This window comes from Ixodes scapularis, unplaced genomic scaffold (genome assembly GCF_016920785.2).
Source record: "Ixodes scapularis isolate PalLabHiFi unplaced genomic scaffold, ASM1692078v2 PGA_scaffold1__304_contigs__length_218370807, whole genome shotgun sequence".
Lineage (NCBI taxonomy): Eukaryota > Metazoa > Arthropoda > Arachnida > Ixodida > Ixodidae > Ixodes > Ixodes scapularis.
Genome location: NW_024609846.1, coordinates 17,374,606 through 17,398,597, shown reverse-complemented (window position 1 = coordinate 17,398,597; position 23,992 = coordinate 17,374,606). Strand labels below are relative to the sequence as shown.

The window sequence follows — 23,992 nt, the reverse complement described above, 5'->3', positions numbered from 1 at the left end:
ACTAGATTCAAATGAATTTAGGATATTAGGTTTGAATCTAGCTATAGTGAATAGTAACACCAGGTGGGGTCAAAACAATGTTACATGCGACGGACACTACTACAAAACTTGTCGGAAGTGACACCAGCTGGATCAGCGTTGTCTCCCTCTCAGAGTCGTGCTCGATCTGTAATAACTCACTTTTTACTTACCATGAAAATACACCAGCGAAGTTGACTCCGTAACTCGACTTGTTCAAATAGTTAAATCATAAAACGTTGCTCGACATTTCGTATCTTCTGAAAAACAAGACATACACAAGACTGTCAGAATGCCAGTTAAAGCAAGTGAGAGTAGCTTAAACCGCAGTTGGCACTGGACATGCAAAGTAACCCTGCAGTCCAAGCATGGCTGCAGGAGGCTGCAAGAGATCAGCCAACTTGTGCCCTGAAAAACCTCTACAAGACAAGAATAAACCATGCAGTTCCATTTTGATGTTAACTCATAATCTGCTAAATTATGCATTAGAAAAAGGCTTGATACATGTTCAAACTGGGGCTTTAGGGGCAACATGTTAGATGTGGCTGGTATTGCTACAACAGTTGTCGAAAAAGTGACATCAGCTACTTGAGCGTTGCCTCCCCCTCAGGGACATGCTCATTCTCTAAGAACTCAGACTGGAGACTTACCATAAAAAAAATACAAAAGAGAAGTTGACTCCGTAATTCAACTGGTTCAAATGGTTAAGTCGTCAAACATAGCTCGACGTCTTGAGGTGCACACTGTATTTTCTGAAAAACAAGACACAAGATTGTCAGACTGTCAATTTAATCAGGTTAGAGCAGCTTAAATAGCAGTTGGCACTGGACATGCTAAGTAATCATGCAGTGCAAGCATGGCTGCAGGTGGCTGGCAGACCGGCCGACTTGTGCTTTGAAAAACCTCTATAAAACAAAAAGAAAGAACCATGAGGCTTCACTTAGTTCAAAGCTTAAAAGTTACTATTTAAAGGGGGGTGCAACGATTTCCGGACTTCGGTCAAAAATTTGTGGAGTTTGCTCTCCGACACTTCTGAAGTAAAGAACAGGAAACCGATTTCGCCTGCGCGTCCTAGTTGTTGCGTAAAAAAAAAGACAGCTATTGGCATTTCGGGCACCCCTCAACTCACTCCCAGTCTTCAGGGTCACACCTGGTCGCACTCCTAGTGACGTCATTCGGAGTGCCGTGTAGGTTCCCGTGTGCTATCTCGGAGGACGCTTCCTCTCCCTCTCTCTGCTGACATTAGCGGGCGTTATGCTGCAGCTTGGAGTCGAGCGAGGGCACGTAATCTAGCCGTAGTTCCTTCGGCTGCCACTTGCGGCTGCAAGTGGGGGAAAAAGCTGGGCTTTTGTTTTGCGATTATGCAGCGGAATCGCAACATTCTTAATGAAGGAGATGTTTTCTGTATCCTCCGGGACGTGATAAACAACATAAAAATGACGAGATGCAAATTCTCTTAATCATAAAATCGTTGCACCCCCCCTCTAATAATAATACATTTAAATATCAAACGAATAATTATTTTGCGCGAGAGCAAGGGGCAAAAAAGTTGCAAGGAGATAATTTGTAAAGTGGCAGGATGCCGGTTGCTGTAATTAAACAGACGCAGACTCCTAATAACACGGGATATGAGTACCATATCATGTCGCCCACATCTGCCTTGACACTGTAGCACTCGCACTGCGTGCATGCATCACCGGTTCACAGCAGCATACCGCAGCAAATCATGTATTGGCTCTGGGGGCTCAAACATTTTACAGATCAACCATCTGTGGTTACAATTACAGGATGCCTTCCCGTTTTAAATAAACGAGTTGAAATAAGTTTTATTTGCATACAGTTCCCAGACTTCTGTGTGGGCTTTTGTGAGTCGTTTCAGTTGCTTTTTTACGATGGTGTGTCCTGGAGCATTCTCAGATTGAAAATTCGTACAACTGCCGAACCGTCCTATCCGATGAAGTATAAACAAAATATGACATCATTCGCTTCGATATTTGAAAGTTCTGAATACTCACAAAGCCCTTTGTTACGCTTCTCAAAAGATTGGCATCAGTCACTTTAGAGTTGTCTTCCTCTTAGGTACATGCTAGATGTCTAGGAATTCAAATTTGCACTTACCATAAAAAAACATACAGGTTCAAGGGATTTCTGTGGAGACTTCATTTGAAGCCCTTCAGCATCGCTAAAATCTTGAGCTGGGCCGTCGTTCGCTTCACTGCTCCCATTTTCTTCAAGCCCTTCTCCAGGTTGATTTGGAAGATTGGTCTAGGAGGATATATTGCATCATCTAACATTAATGCCATGCCTGCTTCAAGCATACTCAGCCTGGTGAAAGTGAAGCCATTTATTTTCTACTATCAAGTCAGACTATGGTAGTGTTGGAACATGTTAAACCTGAATGACTGCTGAACAAGCACACATTCTATAGACCGACACCCTGTTTATAAGCAAGCCCGCGTTGGCCAGACCAGGTGTGAGCACTGTGCGTGCGCAAAAACCAAATTCGCGTAAAGTGAAGCGTCTGCGCTGTGCCGCCGACAGCGCCACCGCAGCTGTGCGACGTCAGTGCTGCGTGCTGGTCTATACAAGATAACCATGCTTCCCTGCCTTGAAAGTTACAGCCTAATGACAACCAGTGTTCCCACTTTATCAATTCATTATAAATATGCAGCAGCGTAATTCTTTGTAAAATTAGTACAGCTCAAATGTTTGTGCGAGTTGTGAAAAAGGGCGCTACGGCACGATAAATGATAGGGTAATCTTGATTATGTCATTCTATGACACATCCTGTGGACTTGACGCATTTCAAGATTTTCTCACATTTGCATAAACTCGAGAGTGGCCATGGCTTCCATTGAATAGGTAAATTCAACACGTAAAAAGCTCCAAACAAGACGCATACCGCCTTCAAGAATGGCATAGGCTCTTTAAACATTGGCCAATGCTCAGTGACAAGGAAGCAATTGTCGTTGAAGACGCCTCCTGAAAAAAATATGAGCTTGCATCTCAGACAATTTGAAACAGCAGGAACCGTGGCTATGTTCCTTACAAACAGTCTGACTGAGGAGCCAAGATTAATGCACACAATTTTGTAGTCCGTGGAACAGTGGTATTACGCGCCCTCCTGAGTGGCGTCGTGCAAGTATTGAGCGGAGGTATATTGCTTTAATATACACATAGAATATTATGACCATAAAAATGAATATCAATACGATGATCTTAGACCATCTGGTTGGGGGGAATCAGCGTACAGTGACACAAGTGCATTCTGTGAAATGAGAAATTCATCGGCTGCATTATGACTGCTAACCAACCAGTGAACGTGAAGTACGCAGTGGTGATACACCAATGGGGAATCAGTTCATCGAACGACGTTTCCTCGACAGATCGTTTCATCGACAGCTCGAGTTAACCTTCTTTTTTTTTTTTTTTTTTTTTTTTCGGGGGGGGGGGGGGGGGGGTAAGCTGCATGAGACTGTCGCCGCGAAGCGACCTGTACGGGTCGGTTAGGTGGGTTAACATTTTTGTAACGAGCAGCCGCAGACTGTCGCCGCGACGTGGTGTGAACGCAGGCAGGGGTGTGGGTTTACGCGCACTTCAGTGATACACGAGTGGCGAAACGTCACTGCAGCATGCAATTCGCGTAACGAGTGTCGATGAAACGTTCGTGTCGACGAAACGTGTCCATAAAAAGTTGTCCACGAAACGTACTGCCGCGAAACGAATTTCGACGAAACGATATGGACCCCCCGGCGAAATGAGAAGGCTACAGGAAGCGCGAACAACGATGCGAAACTCGTAAAGCGCACTCACGCACTCAGACGATGGGTTGTCACGTGCTTTACTGCAACTCTTGCGAGCTAGCACGCGCGAATAGCCTCCCAATCGCTACAAACGACGAACCGCGCGTCCCAGCGAGCTCACGACATGACACAAGGTTCAAAAGAGCACCCGACTTGAGCTTTCAACTCTGAGAAGAACGTCAAACACGAACTGAGATAGCAGCGACAGTCATTGAACCCGAAAGTTTCAAGCGACGCAAATCCGTGGTTTCGTTTCTTTCGAGGAAAGAAGTGTCAAAAATACGAACGTATATATGACAGTCCCCAATCAATGTTAATAAAAAGAGCAGAACAAACTCACCGTTTTGATAACAACAGGGAAAGCTCGCACAAAAACCACCAAGCACCTCTACCCCTTGACAAAACAAGCGCGGCAGTAACGGCCGTAACGGCAGCAAAACGACCGAGCGGAGATGGGTAGATAAGAGATAGCGGCAGTGTGATTATACTAGACAAAAATCTCACCTCGTGCTTTTCAATTGAGCGGTAACTAGCGCCACCTCGTTTCGGAACGTTTATCATTAGTTGATTGACAGTGCAATAAATGATTCTTTAAAATGTGAGAACCGTTGTCTATTAGTCTAAACCAAATAAAACAACTTCCAGCTTGTCGCAAACAATTTTAGTTGTTTAAAGAATCGTAACTTTAGATTTACGGACAAGTCAATCGTATTTCAGATTACGGATGCTTCTCCGTAGCTTTTATTGAGAAGCGCTACGTTTTTTTACGGAACGTTTTTACCGTGCACACCTGATAGAAAGATATAAACTTTCTTGCCTAAACCTCTCGGACCGAGTCAAGAGCATTTCAGTATTGCAGCGAGAGGTTCCGACAATGAGTGCATCGCTCTAAAAAGTGCTTCGGCTGCATATGCAGTTAAACCAAGCAATCGTACATCAATCGCCGTACTTCAGTTCTACTCACCTGCCATGCACAGTAGTTTCGCGTCGTAGAATCCTCCTTTCGTTGGAGCGTCTCCGGCCCAGTAGTACACCTTGTCGTCTTCAACTACACCGCTAAAGTGCCTTACATTGTCGGAGCTCACAACAGGCTGGGTCTTGTCGAGTAGAAATTCTACTAAAACATAAGACATTGTAGAGCCCGGGCAGGATCGACAGGTTGGAGCAAGCGGGCAAACAAAACGAGTCGAGAGCGATCGTTCATGGAAGCTCGGCGAAGCCCACATGGGCGAAGCGAAGTGCGAAGTGTCGTGGTGTCGTTGTGTCGTGTTCGACGCCTCGGCGGCTTCGGCGGGCTTCTGATCAAGGTTGTCGGTCGGTTGCGTGTCACATCTCTAACGTAAGCGGTTTTATGGGCTCACGTCCCGAAATCGTTTTCTCGTGCATAGATTACTTTTCGTATTCATAGATTTGACGAAATAGTGGTATCCGAACGAACTTTACGTCCTTTGACCGTACTTCTGTCTGCACGTCAAAGCTTTCTGACGTACAGTCAGAAACAATCGATGTACAGTCAGAATCACCACCAGGACATCCTGATGGCATTTCGCGGCGGCCGACTGCCACCAGGAAACCATCAGAAAGCCGACAAGCGGGGTCTGACTGGAGTTTGACTGTCGGTCAGAGTAACTTGTTGTCCAATCAGACATGCTTGACGTACAGTCAGGCACAGTCAGCGGTCCACTAGAAAACATTGACTGCCAAACAGCGTTACATTGATGGATTTTTCCTTCGGGTAGGATTTGACTGTAGTATGTGACCTAATGTTTTCACATGCAGGAAATACCGAAAAAACGCAATTATATTGTCCATTCTTTGAGATCAGCCAGAACAGACGAGAAAGCTTTACTAGTCTAGAAAATGCAGTCTGGAAAAAATCGAAGCGCTGTTCTTTAGCTTGGAGACGGTGGCCACAACCTTGTCTCCACTCTCAGGCGGGAAAGCGAAGCCTGTTCAGATGGAATGCCCCTTTGAGCGACTATACCATACCTATTTGGGATGAAGGCAGGTATTTGTTTGAATGAGAGAAATTAATCGGGGATGCGACGTTCAAGGTAGTCTGCGAGTACCTGAGGATCACTTGTTCAGACGCGTTTAAGAAGCCACAGTTACACTGCTCATGCATTATAAGAAAAACACGGTATGCTCTAAAAACACGTTTATAGAATTTTCTTTCTGATACGTCTCAGGTAGGTTAGAGGCCCCTTTGCTTTGCGCATATATGTGCTTTGATCACGTCTGAAGAAAGTTTTTGTTGACCACTGCGACATGACCAATGTGACACAATGTGAGACCAGGAATAAACACGCATCAGTTAGTGTCTTCAAATTGTCTTTTGTAAGATGTATTATTTCCCCACGACATTGGAGAATTTGCTTGAAACACTAGTCGTATTCAGAGAAGCGAAGTGCCAGAATCGGTTGTAGAGCATTTTTTGCCGGGCGTGCTATATAGCGGAGTTATGATTTATAGATTATTGCCATTTTCATTTTCATTCCTCTCAGCATATTCGTTGAGCCTGAGTAGTGTTTGACGCCCTTTGTTTTTGAAGCCTTCTCAGAAAACAATTCGTTTTTTTTTTCATCTGCAGCTTCGAGATTGCAGTTATCTCTTTGGTTAAATTTACATCTAATTCGTTTAATTTTTAAATGCCGTCATACTAGTTTAATTTATATTCCTTCTTTTTCTCTATTTTTCTGAAGCGACGTATGTCCGTTTTTTTATACGTTTGGACCTTAACTCTACAAAATGTAGGTCGTTGCACGTTTTTGACGATAGAAAAACAGCGGAGCACTCGCCAATGTCTTGATCTTCGAGCGGTCCAAAACGTCCAGAAACGTAAGAGCATTCGTCTAATGGCAGCAGCGATTCTGCCCACGGTACAAAGATGTGCGACTTATTTTAAAACAAATTATTTATTTGTGAATACTGTTTACCCCAAGTGCGGGGCTTTAACAGGTGTGGGGTACAGGAGAACACTCAAACGTAAAATATCAGGACTACAATACAGTACACATTCAGCGACGTCTACTTGTAATAAACGGGCTTAAACAGTGCAAACATTCAACATATTATCTAGCACTAAACAAAATAAATTCTCAGCTTTCAACATCTACTACATAGCAAAAATATTAGAACTAATTTTTATCAGTCCAATTCACACGTATTCTAAAGGGCGCTCTCAAATTCATCTGAACAGTTCGATGACAAAATATTTTGTGGGAGATCATTCCAATCTATTACAGTTCTAGGGAAAAAAAAGAAAAGCGTCAAGATAACATTTGGGCACTTCAAACTGATTACTGCTAACGTATCTGAGTTCTTTTGATGCGCGATGTGTTAATCTAGAATCCGGGTCATTATTATACAGGTGATGAGAAAACATAAAAAAAAACTTTAGTCGAGCAATTTTTTGACGGACGGAAAGTAAGGGGAGATTGAGGCCGTTCAGCATATCTGTGACTGCATCAAGTCGGTTGTATTTGAATAAAATCAATTGCAACGCCGTGCTCGAACTTTCTTAGAGTTCATCGATTTGATTTTTTAATGGGGTCCCATACCGATGCAGCGTACTTCAAGCTAGGCCTAATATAGGCTGTGTAGGCCATTAACTTCACTTTAGGCCGAGCACGGTTCAGATTTCGTCTTAAAAACAAAAGCTTGTTCATTGCTTCGTGGCACATTTAATTTATGTGCATACTCTAACTTAAGTCGTGCAATTTTGTACAATTAGAAAAAAACATTAACGAGGTGCTCGTGAATTGTTCATATTATGTCTGTCCACTGTCTTATTTTTCTTCTATTTTGTTTTACGCATCTCCCAGTCTTAGGTTTTAAGCATCATGTTTTATATGACTTTTTTTTTCTCTGAAAATGGCAATTTAGAGGGGGATGTGGTTTACGCAATGGCGCGACTTATAGGCCAATAAATACCAAATACACAAATCGCCACCCCCCCAAAAAAAAGAAGAAACGTCTCTAGGGCCAGTTGGTATGACAGCTTGATTAGACGTCCAATCACAATGTCACGGTCGATAATTTTTTTTATCTCGAAGTACTTCCCCGTTTCTTGGGGTTCTATTCCTCGGGCAATTCAAGATTGGAATGAGCTACCAAACGATATTTTCATCTTCATACCTGTTGAAAATTTCATTACTTGTGTGGAATTCTTGCTTACCTGAATTTTCCCTCTTTTTGATTCTATTTATGACTGTACTTTCTGTCGCATAGTGTGTCCACTCTTACTAAGGCTCCTTGAGTGGAGCCGATAGTATTTCCAAGTTATTAAATATTTAAAAAAAAATGTCTGGATTTAAAGCGTTACCTTTCACGCGGTATACTCAAGATGATATAATATTCAAAGAAAATTGGAGAATACAAATATATCCCACTTCCCGAATCCAAATAAAACCGCAAATATGTTTGCAACCCTTGTTTAGGGTTAAAACAAAAAGAAAAAAAAAGTTTCATTAAGTCCTCGACCGTAAATTAAATGAACGATTCAAAGAATAACAAAACACACACTTACTGGATTTAAGAACCTGATTGAGATTACGTCGGAGACTTTACAGAAATAATATTTATGTGTGGCATTCCTCGCTGCCTTTTTACATTAGTAATATAAAATATGCCCAGCGATTTCTCAGAATACATTTACATTTAAGCAACTTTGTTTTCAAAATTACTTTCTCGATTTTATAATTTGTTTTGACAATTATTCATTCTTGAAAGATTCGAGTGCGGCACAGTATATAAAACTGTAAGTATACTTACTGAGCAATGTCGAGAACACAGCCACGAAAGCATAGTAAGATGAACCCATCACGACCGTTTATTAAAAGTTTTATCTTTCTGCTTGTGTCGAAGAACGCCTCTATATATATTTTAGATTTTTATGCATTTTTTTTTATTCTGCACTGCACGTGGGAGCATCAAGGATATCAATACACTACAGCTGCTAGGCGTTTGCTACGTCGCCAACGCCATACGTTGAGTCAAAAACAAAAGTTAATCAAGCACGTGGAATTCGGTTGATAAATCAAAATGCTTGAAGGTCGTGGCGTCGACTTCTACATTCTTTTCCTTTGAGTTCGCTTTGTGTTGGAACCACATGCCTTTGTTTTTCCAACCGATCATGGCGGAGCTCCCTATGCAGAACACCCACCGCGAACCGTGGCTTTCAGAATAGTAAAGATCGCCCAAGGCGATTTCTTTTTTCGACAGTGGTATCCTCAGTTTAACATTAGAGAGTTTTAGGGAACCGTTTTTGCCCATCCGATGCAGTACGATAGGCCTTCCAGTACGAACTGCTCGTATGTATGTGTTCTGTGGCAGCGCATGGGTAGTTTGTACCGGCTGGACCATCGCACCGTATCGGATGTGCGAAAACGGTTCCCTAAAATCCCTGCCAAGAATACGATGGAGTTAGTCATGCAGCACTAAATGTGCATCATCATCACTTGCATTGTCTGTGCGTTGTTTATTACCAGCTAACCGAATTACGCACGGAGATCGCGGCATGATCCAGCGATCTATTTGAGCGTGAATGACCAAGCCGCGATAGCAAACACACAAGAACGAGGAGCGCATGCCGATTGACTTATGGCGTTGCTCGTTCGTCTCAAGGGAAGCATAGCGTAAGCTGCGGTCAAAAGTAACGGCTTGAGTGGCGAGTCTTTTCTCCGCATTCAAAGCGCAATTGTTGGTGTCAATAAGATTCGAGCAAGCTCTCTGAAGTATATTTTGTTTATAAAATACGCAAGTTCTATGGGCAAAAAGTTATTTGATGTCTGAATGGGGGGTCTCCAAGCTTTTACAAATTTCTTTTATTTTACCTTTCGATGTAAGGCTCTCTGCAGTGGGAACTTGACCCCGCACCCTGAATTTACCATTTTGAGCGGCCTTAGTCATTTGTTTACCCGAAAATGTAACGTCCTTGCTTTAGAGTCATCTAATTGTGATTTGATAAGGAAATCAATCGCCTCAGGCTCGATGATCGCTCAAACTTGTAAGAAGGAACACTTAAAACACATACACACACACACACACACATACACGGGCGCAAACATATCCCACGAGGAAAAACAAAACAAGACAAACTGTTCTTTAATTTAGAAATAGAATAGGCCATATTCAGAAACACATGGAGTGAAAGGCTGCATGTGCATAACGTGCGATGTTGATCGACGTAGATTTACAATTTTGAAACAAAGAAGAAGCACACCTTAACAGAAGACGCGTAAAAATTCATGCCATCCAAAAGTAACACTATAAAATAAAACCTTATTTTTGATCACATGAACGTGAAAACAAATGACAGCCCTGTTTGGAGGGGCAGGGGGCCAACCGATACTGAATCTTCATGGGGTATAGGGCTTTTTATTTTAGTTTTTTGTAGCTATCCTGGGCGCAGGAAACATTTCGGCGACTACACCACAGAAGCGTGCACTGAGGTGAATCTGCGCGTCTCTAGGTTCTGCGAGGTAGCGCCCTCTAGGTCCGTACAGTCGAGGGAAGGTTGGAACATTATCTGGCATCGCTTCTCTTGCGAATCGCGAGGAGTTTCATCACCTAAATGTGTTTCTCGCACCGTGGCTCAAACGCAGCAGGGTTGATTATCATTCTAACTTGCGAGAAGCAACAATTCAAAGACAAGCACACACGTGCCCAAGCGTATCCCACGAAGAAATGCAACATAAGAACAAACTGTTCTTTAAGGTTTGAGAAATAGAACAGTCTATACTCACCTGCGTAGGAAGTGCAAGGCGGCACCAACACGTGGCGGCAGAAACAAAAAAATTGGTCGGTGCATAGGTGTACTATGCTGCGTAAATATCCACAAAACTAGGTGTGGGTTGAACAAGAAATGGGAGGAAGGGGGGGGGGGGTTTAACGCTTCGCCGAGTCGCGCTTTAGTGTCGTGTGAACTGCCGTGCCGCAGAAGACGCGAGCTCGGCCTCTTGGTTGCTGTCTAGAGCGATGAGCGAAGATTGTGGAATCCCGGCTGCCGGAGCGGCGTCTATTGCCGTTTCAATCAGAGGGGAGCGCGTCGCGTTGAAGCGAGCAATGGAGCAAGCCAGCAGATAAGAATTTGCTACAGAAACCACTATTGTTGGTTGCATATGAATTGCGATATCAATTGTATGGGAAAACGTTAAGTACGACGTATAAGACGACGTCGAGGACGATGTCCTAAGGGACGACATCACGGACGACGTTTAAAACGAACTATAAGGCGATCTTGAGGGCGACCTCTATGGTGACGTCTAAGACGACTTCAGGGACGACGCTCTAGGACGACCTCAAGGAAAACATCCAGGACGACGTCTAGGACGATATCTACGAGGACCTCACGGACTATCTCTAGGTCAATGTCGAGAACGACGTCAAGTTCGTCTGGTCCTTCGAAGGGCGTGTGAATGTGAAGGAGTGTGAGAATGTGAGCTATGGTCTACTGCGGATACCTACTGCGCATTAGGAGGCCAGAAAGTCCAAAAACTTAGGGAGAGCGGTTGTAGGTAAACAATGCTATACCATTAAAAGGACGCGCGTGCGCACTGCGGGGTTCTCGGCAGCAGGCAGTGGGTGCCGTGAGGAACCGCACCGATAGAGGTCGGTTGGCACTCCAGTGTTATCTGTGTGACGTCCCTTCCTTGACCAAGTATTTGCGATTTCAATCTCTCAACTTTGCACCGGCTTCCAAGCACGGAAAAAAGCGTAGTTCGACGTCAAATATAGCCACTAGGCTGCAACGACTGAACATGTGTGACTGCACAAATGAAAGCCAGGTCCCGCTTAAATGTTTTTTTCAGCTACATGTACCTCGCGCGAAGTTAACACTGTCTTCACTATGCTCATCGCAAACATTTTAAAGCAGTTGATGTCGAAATTACGTTTTTTCAATAAATTTGGTAATCGTAATGCAGGATGTACAAACATTAGTCCCTGCTCTCTAAAACCCCATCCGCGGGTTCCATTGAATGGGGTGCAACCTCCTCTGATTCCACCTGTATTGTTTACATGATACATGACGTCTGTTTGCAGACACATACGACAAAAGTTCACAAATATGCAATATTTTCCATTACGCATCATTTACGGCAGACGGTCGAAGTCGTTATAAATATTGAATACAACATCGATTGTTCACCCTTCATAAACAATAAACATTTATGCGAGATGCAAACTCTTTAAATTTCATCGCGCAGATGTACATTTTTTTTCTTCTGCGGGCTTCGCATCATAGTTAGCACAAACTCTAGAAATGTTAGGGTGCTTTATCCAGACCTTCTCTATAATTTGTGACCGGTTTCGCTAATTCAACATCTCGAAGCACGCAGATTTCTAACATTTTTTACGAAAATTTAACCTTATAAAATAATAATTATCGTGCTTATATTGTTCATGTTTCTGTGGGGTTCACCTGAAGTAAGAACTTACCCACATCAACCACACTTCAAACACAACACATTCATAGTTCAAAAATATGTTTGGTGTAGATATTTTACTGTCGTCTATATAAGCAACATCCCGATATGAAGCGAAACGTAACTATCAGACATACACACACATCGCCTCAAACTCATTGTGTTTTTGTCCGTTTTTTTATTTATGTTTTGTCTGGGGTGGTCATTCACAAGGTCGGCGTGCGTTTTAATTAATTTGTATTTGACTGTCTTACCGCAAAGGCCCTCAGGAGCTCGACAATAATAGATAATGCATTGAATAGAGTTGAGACCAAGGAGAAGGGTGACTTGAACTATGTTTATGACATGTAAAGAGTCTGCACGACTTGCCTCCGTGAAATGTCATTGCTCGTTTCATTTTCATTTTTGTACTTTACTCAGGCGCCATTGCTAAAACTGCGAGCCTCCTCTCAACTCGATTTGCCAAATCGCCTCCTCAAAACTAAGGTAGTGTCCAAGTTAGCCCCTAGCAGTGTTCGCCGTATTGCGAAAATTACGGCATCCTTTTTCCGATTAGGCGCGTTTTTGCGGTGATATTAGGAACATCTATACCAGACTTGTACGTAATCCGTTACAAGTAACGAAATTACTTGTAATCCCTTACATTTATCAGTAATTTAGTAACGGAATGATTACATATTTTCTGGAGTAATTTTAAAGTAATTCCCTTACATTTTTGACGTAACGGATTCCTTGTAATCCGTTACATTTTTTTGTCAGAACCACCCCCCCCCCCTCCTCCCCTTCTAAATAAAGTTTTTTTTTTTTTTTTCATTTCTGTAAAGTCGAACGCAGTGACACTGTCATTCGAATTGACCATCGCAAAGAGAAGCTTGGCACTTCAGTTCCGCAAAGCCTTTTTTTTTGCAACACCAAGCCCCTGAATCAATTTTTTCAGACACTAACAACAATGTCAAAAAATCCAAATAAACATTTTTACAAAAAAAAGAATTGGGGGGGGGGGGGGGAGGGGGCAAGTTGTTTCCGCTTTTTTCTTAGCCCCTTTGTTTTTTCTTTGCGATCGAAGACGGGAAGAGGAGGACACCAAGTGATTGTGCGCCTCTTCGAGAAGCTCGAGGCGGTAAGTGCACTGAAAAGGATTAACAATGTCCTTCTACGACCATTTTCATAATGTCACAACACGAGACAAAGCTCCGTCTACCCTATTCTCTTCGTGAGTCAGCTTTTTGCCAGCACTTAGAAAATGGTAATAGTCTTCCCTTCTCTTTCTTCCTGTTTTGCCCCAGCAGGACCCATCTTATCTCAAGCAGATATTTTTACAAATAAAACATAATGGTGGCTGACGTAGACTTAATATTCTGGGCTTGAGGAAAGAGTGAAATTCGTGAGTGGGGCCATAGCGCGGCTTACTTAGTACTCTACCCTTTGCTGCCCGTGGCATCAGCGGACGTCTATCTGGAGAACACCGGAGTAAACTGCAGTCGGTTCGTGCTCCGTGCGTTTTCGAACGGCACCAAGAAAGGTACACACGGCAAACGTGCGTTTACATTTCCTTGTTTTAACCGACGTTCTAATTAATTCTTGTTATGAGTGTCCTTCTTTTCCTCTTATTACTTATATTTATATACTGAAAACTTTTCTTTTATTCACCAACGTCTCAAGTGAGGCTCGAACTGTTCAGAACCAAAGGAAGAAAAATATCGAGCCAAACATTATCTATTACTTAATTATCACCTTACTGTTACAACTATGTTTTGCTATTGATGACTTGTACAGCTTCGCGATTTAGACAAGGGAGAATTTTAGTAGATCGGTCCGATGACTCCGATAGCGATATCCGATACTTCGCCGCCGTCTTTGCGTATGCATCATATCGTTATCGCGGGTATCGGAGTTATCGGAAGGTACTACTAAATCTCTTGAATAGCAGGCAACGGCCGCAACGACGAAGCTTTGCTCTACATTCGACGTAAATAGTACTTCCCTTGCTTCGTTGAATAAGCTCAATGCAGAGCATGAAGCATTCGTGAGGAACAATATGGCCCTCCCATCTAGTGCCTCAGCCCAAATTGTGTTCAGCGTAGCAGTCGACATATTGAGTAAGAAATAACGCAAAATGCGTGACGAGATCTTCGAGGGCCAGCTGTTGCCCAAAATACTCAAGGTCATTAAATGGAACACGTTGCAACAATAAGACCTTGAATAACCCTCTCCGCTTTGTTTCTTACTTGAGGACAATAATGTTAGAAGTAACGCCACAAAAGTAACGGATTACTTTTTGGGGTAACGGTCAGTTACTTTCATGGGAGGGTAATTGTAATTGTAATAAATTACAATTTAGCCTCGAGTAATTGTAAATGTAATTCGTTACTATTTTTCGGTAACGTGTACAAGTCTGATCTATACTGCCATGTAGTGGTCAAGGAAAATAGTATAACCACCCACCCATTACCACGTTCATCCACATTTTGCACGCTAAAAAGCTGCAACCCATCTTGTGAATCATGCATTCACTTGGTCCGTGCTTTAAGTAAGATTTATCAGATTTGTAACCACAGGTCGCGCTATTCCTCTAGATTACGAGATGGGGATTTGAGAGCTCCAAGCTGACGCCTTATCACATCCCAGATGCAGGGAAAGATCCAAGGGGAGGGGGGGGGGGGGGAAGGCCCCCCAAACAAAGTTGACCCCCCCCCTCCTTCCCCCTTCTCGGAGGGCAATTTGACATGGGTGGACCCCCCGGTACGCACGAAAAGTGGAAGAATATTATCCTTAGAAATTTTCCGCCCCCCCCCCCTCCAAAAAAAAGCAACAACAACAAAACGGAGTTTTGGATCAGCCCCTGCCCAGATGTGCTCAGCCGGACGCATGTCTGACGAATTATGTGGTCAGGACCTCACCTATAATTCATCATCATGCTCTTCCATCCACTGTGTCAGAATTATGACCTAGTGACATGGAGCGTTGTCTTTTTGAAAGATTCCTGTTCCGGTGGGTACGAAAAGCAACGAATGAGCGTAACCGGCCGGCAGTGATCTTGACACCCCGATTTGCGTTTTGTCAAAGTCGCTTGAGCCAGCAGCCTTTTCTATTACACGGAAGCGGATTCGACGAAACGATGCCTCTCTAATACTGGCTGCGGTTAGTCATTATCCGCATCATAAGATGAGAGGTATATCGCGAGTCGAGTATTAGCTAGGCGCGCACATTCCTAAAGTGCAGGGTTGTTATAATGTTTTGGCAGGTCAGTGCATAGTAGCTGCATAAGCGATATATAGCAGTCTGCTATAATATACTTCGATACCATTGCAGTGCCTTGGTAAAATCTGCTGCAGCACACTATAAATCTAAATTAAGTTATACTAACTAAAAAATAAAGCTTAGAGAGGTACGATAAATCCGTTTGTGCACCTATACGTCATCCCCTAATGTGGACACTATGTGGAAGGACAAATTTAGCCTTAGATTTAGTAATGAACTAAACTTGAATAATTATGGCACCTTGCCATATAAAAATGAGCCGTCCTATGTTAATCCACAGTAAAATCACAGAGGCAGCTGCGACACGTCACACGGAAGTTTTTGGTCATCGGCGTCGCGTTCATGCACCCTATACGGTGCGTGAACGAAAGCGAGCGGAACAAGATAGACATCTGTTTTCATCCGAACGCTGTTGTTTCTTTTTTGTTTCGGGGCGCATGGAAGGGCGTATCCTGACACGTGCTCTTGGCATTGACGGTGCTACGGCGGCATTTCGTTAACAGCTTCTTTACAGCGACAGCTGTTATCGCCTTTTTCCACCCCTGGAAACAACGTCCGTTGTTCATGCAGTTGTATATGTTGTAGCTGTCGATATTGTAGTTGGCGTTTTAGGGTGTCCGTCGTCCATGTTTGCAAATCCTTGAAACAATCGCCCGCCGCAAGTGCATGGCGTGCAAAGCGGAGACGTAGCCACTGAACTACACCACAAATACTTCTTTTAGTGCACTGAGCTACGCCACAGCGTTAAAAACCCGCTGTGTACTTAGGGTTTTTATATACCCCTTTGAATCTCAAGCTGAGACTAGAAGCTCCGCCTTCAGCGCCAGCTAGCTGGTTTCGGGAGTGCTTTGGTCGAGCGTGCCGGCGCGTTAACACTTCTGTTAGCAAGGGCAGAAACTTTGCGCTGAAGGCGTACTTCTAGACGCACTTTGAGAGTAAACGGAATATACACCTCTTCCACAAGGGCGCCGCCATTTTGAATGTCGTCCCTTCTTGTGTGCGGTAAAACATGGTTGTGATCTCTCCACGCCGCTGGAAGGTGTTTACGAAAGATGCGTGATTGCCACGCATTCTAGTTTTGCCTCACGAATATTCTCTCTCGTATTCCAGGTTGAAATTTTTATTCAGTTGTCGTCCCGCATACGAGACACGGAACCCACGAGACTGAGAAGGACAGGAAAGAGAAAGTGTGTACAGAGAGCGGCGAATATGGCGCTTCGATTGGTGTCCCATGCGTGCAAGCATCTCCAGCGTTCATGAAATTCTAGCTTTTGACGAAATTACTCAAGAAGCCTGGCGAAGACATGATAAATGTAATAACAAAAATGGCTTGACACAGTAAAAAAGAGAAAGAATGGGAGTCGCACGAAAAAGTTTTGCGTGTGGCGAACCTCGCCCCAAAGAAAGTAGTTGAGATTACACGAGGCTTCCCGCTCTTCGGAAATGAGGTGGTGTCCTTCTCGGCTTATGCTGACGGCGTTTAACATTTTCTACGGGACCCAAACAGTGTTGTCGCAATGACTACGAGCTTTGAATGTTATGCCCGTATTTTTTGGGGCACGGCTTAATGTTTTGAAATGGAGAGAGCTTTGAGAATTTTAAAGATTTTTTCGTTTGGCGGGGATTCCTTTCGTTTCTGAAACACGAACGTTTGGTGTTTTTCTTGATTGTGCATGAGTGAGCGCCACAATGGGGTGGGCAGTTATATCAAAAATAGAGCAACAGGTATTTGGCTTCAAGATTCAACCTGTCTTCTTGTGGCAGAGTCTACCTAACTAAATCGGTGTTCACCGCCATGTAGCCTCCCCTCAAGGCCTTCCCTACGGCACCCTCCCCTCCTCCTGCTTAAGAACTGCGCTCTAATATCGCATTACAGAGAATAGTGAACGTCCTTGCTTCTTTATGGTTTATTTAGGAAATATCGTTTGTTGTAGCTTTGTGTTACGCACTTTCCGTAATCCATTTTTCTTGCTGCATACGTTTCCTTACAGGCACCTCTTCCCATAATACGTTGCCACGTCAAAGCTAATTTTTTAAGTCGTTTGTTGTGTCACGCTGCGTTCTAAGCAATATCCTATTAATTATTATAGTAGGGAACATCGACGGAGAATTAGAAGATTGGAAATCAGGGAGTCTATAAAATGACAAAGCTTAGGCGCTTTGTTTTTTGTTACCCAATACGCTGAGGTATATAGGGAAAAAAAAACTACGTTTAGATACCCGTACTGAGTATGTTTTTGGAGGCATTACAACTTTGTGTTCTTAAATCAGGGAAAGCTTCCCTAATACAGTTTGCGCCCTCAGTTATAGGGCCAAGGTATAATCGTCACGATATTTGTCGAATGAAACAAAATGCGTTAATTAACTATTTAATTAGTGAAAATAAATATAAGGCTTCAAACTAAGTAAACTTGCTGAGCGTCATTGAAATCCACTATATCTTTAAATTTTAGTAAAACTTCGAACGCGTAGAGAGAACGATAATTCGCAAGCTAGCTGCCACTCCTCGAGTAGGCGCAAGGCTGGGGGGGGGGGGGGGGGAGGGCGAAAATTTGGAGAAAAGACAGAATAACTGCACAGGCATTTATTCACTTCACCAGAGTTGCGCGTCTTGCTTGATTAATTATATTAACATACGACCGCGCTTCGCACTCGGTCCAAGTATTTCCAAAATTTACAAATTCAGAGTTTTCGATGACGCCGAGTAACGTTCTAATAGGAAACATGTGATTATTCTTCGATAAACAAAAACATTAATTAATTAATAAACTTATTGTGACGAATAACCCCTATTATATGTTCCGTTGTGCTAACTTTACAGTATAACCCAAGTTACCGTGGCAATTCCCCGATTTGTTTTTTTATTTTATGTCCGAACGTTTTTTAACATCTTGCATATTTTGCGTTACAATTACTTTGGGTTAGTGTTTGATAGAATGCATTAAAATACACATATATTTTAGAAGGCTTCCGTTTAAACAAAACAGAGAAAAATAAATATAACTTCAACTATTACCATTTTTAAAGCATGCAATGCTTTGTAATGGACTCTTACACTTATCTCGGCGCAGCACTCGCAAGTAATGTTCTTGCAATCGCTACAAGTGTACGGGTGTTTTTCATTCCGTATTCCTTTTTATGATCAATGTTGACACTTATACCTTATACTGCCGCGAACGCAGCTGACCAAGCAGACAGCGCGCCCGCGGCCTAACGGTTATCGTGGTTGCCTTCCACGCAGAATGCCAGGGTGCGATTCCAGGCCGCGTGTACGCATTTTTGCTGACGCTGTAATGTGATGTTCTGGCAAATTCGAGAACCGTCTTGCTGATTCGAGGTCAGAATGCTCTACGCACCGAACCTTCTACGTCGAATGTTCCAGAAGCCCACGCGTGTACAAAAGGGGCTCCGACATTAACATTAAAAATGTTAATGTCATCTAGACGATTTCAAATGATAGCTCCTTCAAAAAAAGTGGAGCAGTTCGGTATCTGAAAAAAAAAAACTTAAATCGTCTTCAATATGGACTCCAGAATAAAGGGCATCAAATATATATTACAGATAGATGCGCCAAGTAGCCACAACAGCACCTTAAAAACAAAACAAAAAACGCTTAAGCCTTTCTTTCCCTGTGCGTTTGGTGGTAGGAGTGATTCGTAACGTAATATGCAAAGATCTGAGACCAGATACATAAAAAACCGTCTTACCTACTACAACGTAGCTACAAAGTTTGTAAGATTACGATCACCTTAAGAATGAGGCGAGAACGGTGTTCACAAACGCGTTCTTAAGTGAGAGGAGGAAAGTTACGACCTCTTACGGGAGAAACGACGACTTCTGGGGCTGTTGCTATGGTGACGGTGTCTTCAGCAACACAAACAACCAATTGGAGAGCTCGGCATAGTTCGGAGCACGTGGATTTTTAATAACAAACACAGGCTAACTACTCGTTGATAGTCAGCTCTGTGTGTGGTCCTGTCCTGTCTGTGTGTAAATGTTTAGTGTTGATGCTGTTTCTCATAAACACAGGCGGCCTTTCCACCACCGCTTGTCTGCGGTTCGTGTCCGTGCAGTGATATATCGACTCTAACACGACAAACACTACGTTGACTGCTACGAACTCGATCGCTACGAAGTCAACACAATTGTCATCGTTGGTAAAAGCCCCGTGCCAGATGTTTGCAAAGCGACATAGAATAATCAAACCGCCGCGGTGTTTTTCGCGGCCTCGGAAATGCAGGAGCGAGGCGACGTAAAAACGATACGTTTGAACTACGAGATTGTCAGCAAGAGTCACGCAAATACCTGTTCACACTCGGAGCGGACGTGCGCATTTAATCGAAGTGCTGGATTCGCTCTCTTAGACCGCGTCTTGGTAAGCACCTCGGGACCGATCTTTTACGATTGCAACTCGCTACTGACCTGGCACTCGGCAGAGAAATCTTGGACCGTCATCGCGTAGCTTCCACGAACTGTTATAACTCGACAGTGACGTAGCTTCGTGTTAAAATGAAAATGACATACTTATAAATAACAAACTGTACATACCGTGTTGCAAAGGTAATCAGTACGGCGTTTATGTGACCTCTATTTCACACAAAACACAGAGATAGAATCAATGAGAGTCCCTTTTCAACAACAGCGTTCGTCACCGCTGCCTCGAAAAACAAGGAGATCGAGATGACAAGGGGAATAGATTGACCTCTGTAATTTAGTTCAGCGATCAAACTATTTAAACGGGAAGGGTCTGCAAGGGTCGCGCGGGCCTATTCCACTCAGAAAGCCAGCCGGTCGTAGGCAGACGGTTTTGGACAAGGATCGTCAAAGCTATGCTGCGCCGAAACTGTTCCGGCGTTCCGACGACGGAGGACGAGAACCGATGGATTGTGGACGCTGTAGCCGATGACCCGACACTGACCGCCCAAGAAATAAAAAAAAAACTAGCTCAACCTCAACTTGACACTGCGCGAACGCTTTTCCGCGAAGCTAGTTTGCGTAGCCGTGTCCCAACAAGAAAGCCACCGCTTTTAACAGTCAAGAAGAAAAAAAAACGCAGTAGAAAAACCCAGAGACGAGGAGCTAAAAAGGATAAAAACAACACCGTCACAAGACCAGCACAACAATGATTTAATTTGAGATAGACTTCCCCCTTATCTCCACATATCATGAGCACAACCACTGGTCATTCGCAGGCACCACATTAGAAGGTCTCGAACAAAAAGTGCACGCACGGCTGCAGTCTTAAGCGTCCGGTGAATACACAAACACTAGATCTACAAAAATGGCGGTGCCTCATCGTCCCAAACAAACCTTAGCTCCCAAACAACGGTTTGGAACAATTTAGTGATAAATCAAAACAAAGAAGAAAATTATAAGAAATTATTCCTCTGGACAAAGAAAAAGAATAGACTAGAAAAACAAAAACTTATAGTGTTTACTCTCATTACTTTAAAAAAAACGGTTTTTCATTGCTCAATAATAATGAATCTACGTTCAGTACTAGCTTCGATCAACTTCAGCGAATCTGGAGAGCCGGCAACACCAGGTAAGAGCTCTGGATAGCCATGTGAGAGCTTTATAATTTTCGTGCGACTGCAGGCCCAGAGATCATTCGACTTACGCTCTGTATTAGTTCACTTGCAGAGAAGTCAGAACGTAATTTCAGGTCCTTGAATAGCACGCGCGAACTGGCACAGTGTCAGTTTTCCCACAAGTGTTTACACTCGTTGAGCTACTTCACGATATCCTCGTGAGATGAGGCATTCAACTCCGACAAAAGCTGACACGAGAATTTATTAATTTTTTTAGGTTTAAGTCATGCAATCTTCAGCGCATTGCCAGCAGCGGCCGTTGAGCTGTAAGCGCATGGGGCGCGCTCTCAAAGGACGGACGGGGTCCTCTGCTTTTCATTGAGGGTCGCTTCAACTCCGCGGCGTACGCAGAGCTTGTGGAGTCGGTGATCTCGCCGTACTCTTTGGATGGCCCCGTCAGAGACGGTTACATTGATCTACAGCAAGACCGCAGCTCAATCCCCCCAGCACGGACCGTGACCAAACTGTTGCAAGACAGAGGGATCATGACGCTCGACATAAGGCCCTCTTCCACCGAACTTTGCAGAGAAGATCGGCGGACGCCTTGCGGTCGGTGGTCGAGGCTGAGAGCGAGCGACTGCGAGCTTCAGATCTGGTACCCCCCTCTGATGGAAAGTATACCTTGTCGTATGGCTGCCGTTGGAGACGTTGAAAGCGACTTCACAAAGTAGTAATTGGCTCCACATCAAAATCAGCTGAGTGGAATAAAACACCGAAAGCCAGCCTGACCAGACAGCCACTGCCACGGCTTTGCCAGAGGCGTCACCCTTTGCCGATTGCAGTGTTCTTCAGCGAAACCGCCGCCATCTCGTGCCTTTCGGTGGAGAGGCACAACCACAAGATCAGCCCGAATCAGGGCAACACGTCTTGGTTCCTAAACAACCACGACCTGCAAGCCCGGCAGGGCCGCCCCTGCCACTGAGCCGGTCCCGGTCCCAACTGACAGCGACGGTGTTGTGCGAACTCGTAGTGGCCGACGTGTTGTTCGGCCGGCTCGTTTAAATTTGTGAAGTTTTATGTAGTGGGCTTCCTCCATCTTTCATCATTCATAAAGGGAGGAGATGTAGAGGTCACCACCTAATGACTTTGTAAATAGTCTGCCGCATTCCTGTGGCGACCCCTCTCGCTGTACTTGCTTACTTGTCGCTTGATTAAATGCATTCCTCTGTTGTGTTCTAGAACGTGTCGGTCGCATCCTGGCTCGCTACACTCTGTCCTCACGGTACAGGCCCTCGATCCATCAAACATCTTCCAACCCAGCTACTTTCTTTCCTTCCACGAATCCTCATATGCCCAGAAATCTAAGGACGACTACATCAATCAATGAACTTCCACAAAGAGACCTACAGTTACAACAAAGGAACAGGATACCAGACCACGGACACCCTTGTATCCCGAACATTTGTCACTTAAAAGATACACAAAATTAACCTTTATTTATTCTCCGATTGCCCCTCCCCCCCCCCCCCCCCCTTTCAAACTGAACAACGAATCCAGCCTTCAGAAAGAAGGACTTTTAGTCTTCAAAACTGACCTTCCAAAAGCCCTACCCTGTTCTTCGCTTGCTCGTATTTCGGACACCAACATCGACAAGCAACTGTTGTTAAGTTCGAGCAAGGGCCTTTGATACATTGAACTATGTGAGGTTGTAAAGCTGTCGTGCAGTGTGGGGTAAGAGTACATTTGACTCGTCTGAATCGCCCACCACGAACATGAATATGGTTAAACGTTGAGATTTTTAAAGGTGAATATATCGACAAACGAAACCCTGCTTCCTCTGTTTTTCTTCTCCTGGTGCCCTTCCATCATGGCATTCAAATTCGTAAGCTCCCATTTGATAAGATAGATAAAGAGAAAAACTTTCCTCAATCTAATTTAATCAGCAAAACACAAATGTAACGTATATGTAACGATACGTTTCATTCTTTCCACTGTAAAGGGAACGAGTTCCTTTTTCACGTATGGAACTTGTAGCGGGAACGTGTTTCAGAAATCAGAAGGAACGAGGAACGAACTTTCGTTCATATTCTTGGGGAACGTGTACAACACTGTGCAGGAGCCATGCGCTTCACGAGGACGTTTGCGTGGTTCTCCAAACCTGAGGTCAACCAGGCTCCACAGGTCTTCCGTGCGCAAACAGACTACTTTAACTTGTGCCAAGACTTCTGACACACGGGGTGATCATTTAATGTGTGCGCTGAAGGATATTCTAGCTGCCTACTAAATGGCAATGATAAAGTTACTAAATTTCGTTAAAATGTTTGGCGAATACGGGAGCTGGCGGACCTACATTTTGGCAATCTGAGCGCAACACACGAGACACAAGAACTAGGGGGGAGACTGGGCGAGCGCTAGGAGCTGATACATAAAAGTTTGGCGAGAGAGAGAGAGAGAGAGACGTGTTTTTATTTGATGAGGGGTTCACCCGTTACGGAGTTGTGCTCCTAAGACGGGAGAGGAAGAGTTGTGAGGGGTGAGGGGTGAGGGGGTGAGGGGGATTTCATGATGATGGTAGTGACGTCTTAGATGAGGCTGTGCACACCCGACTCCGTGATATACTGTATCAAGGAGTCGAGGATGGCTTTCCTGTGCTGAGGAGTGCCCGTTGGATTGGTCCACTCCTCAAGCGTCGTAGGCTTGTCTACGCCCTGGATCTTGTCCAGAGCATCGTTTCTATGATGGTCGAGGCCCATACAGGCCCAGAGCAGGTGCTACAATTTTGCCTCGGCTCCTTCCGAGCAGCTCGTGCAGGTTGGGTCCATATCTTCTTTCAGGCCAAGGAATACTAGTTTGGATGGCGTAAGTGCAGTATCGTCCTTTGAATTGAATTGAATTGAATTTGAATTTATTTATCTCTCAACATTACACTGTGAGATGGAACGCAAGGGAAAAA

General features: G+C 44.0%; 1 pseudogene; it reads right to left on the bottom strand.

The window, feature by feature from the left end:
• Positions 1 to 8,643, bottom strand: part of LOC115323498 — a 35,251-nt pseudogene extending 26,608 nt beyond the window's left edge.
• Between the last annotated feature and the right edge of the window lie 15,349 nt (positions 8,644 to 23,992).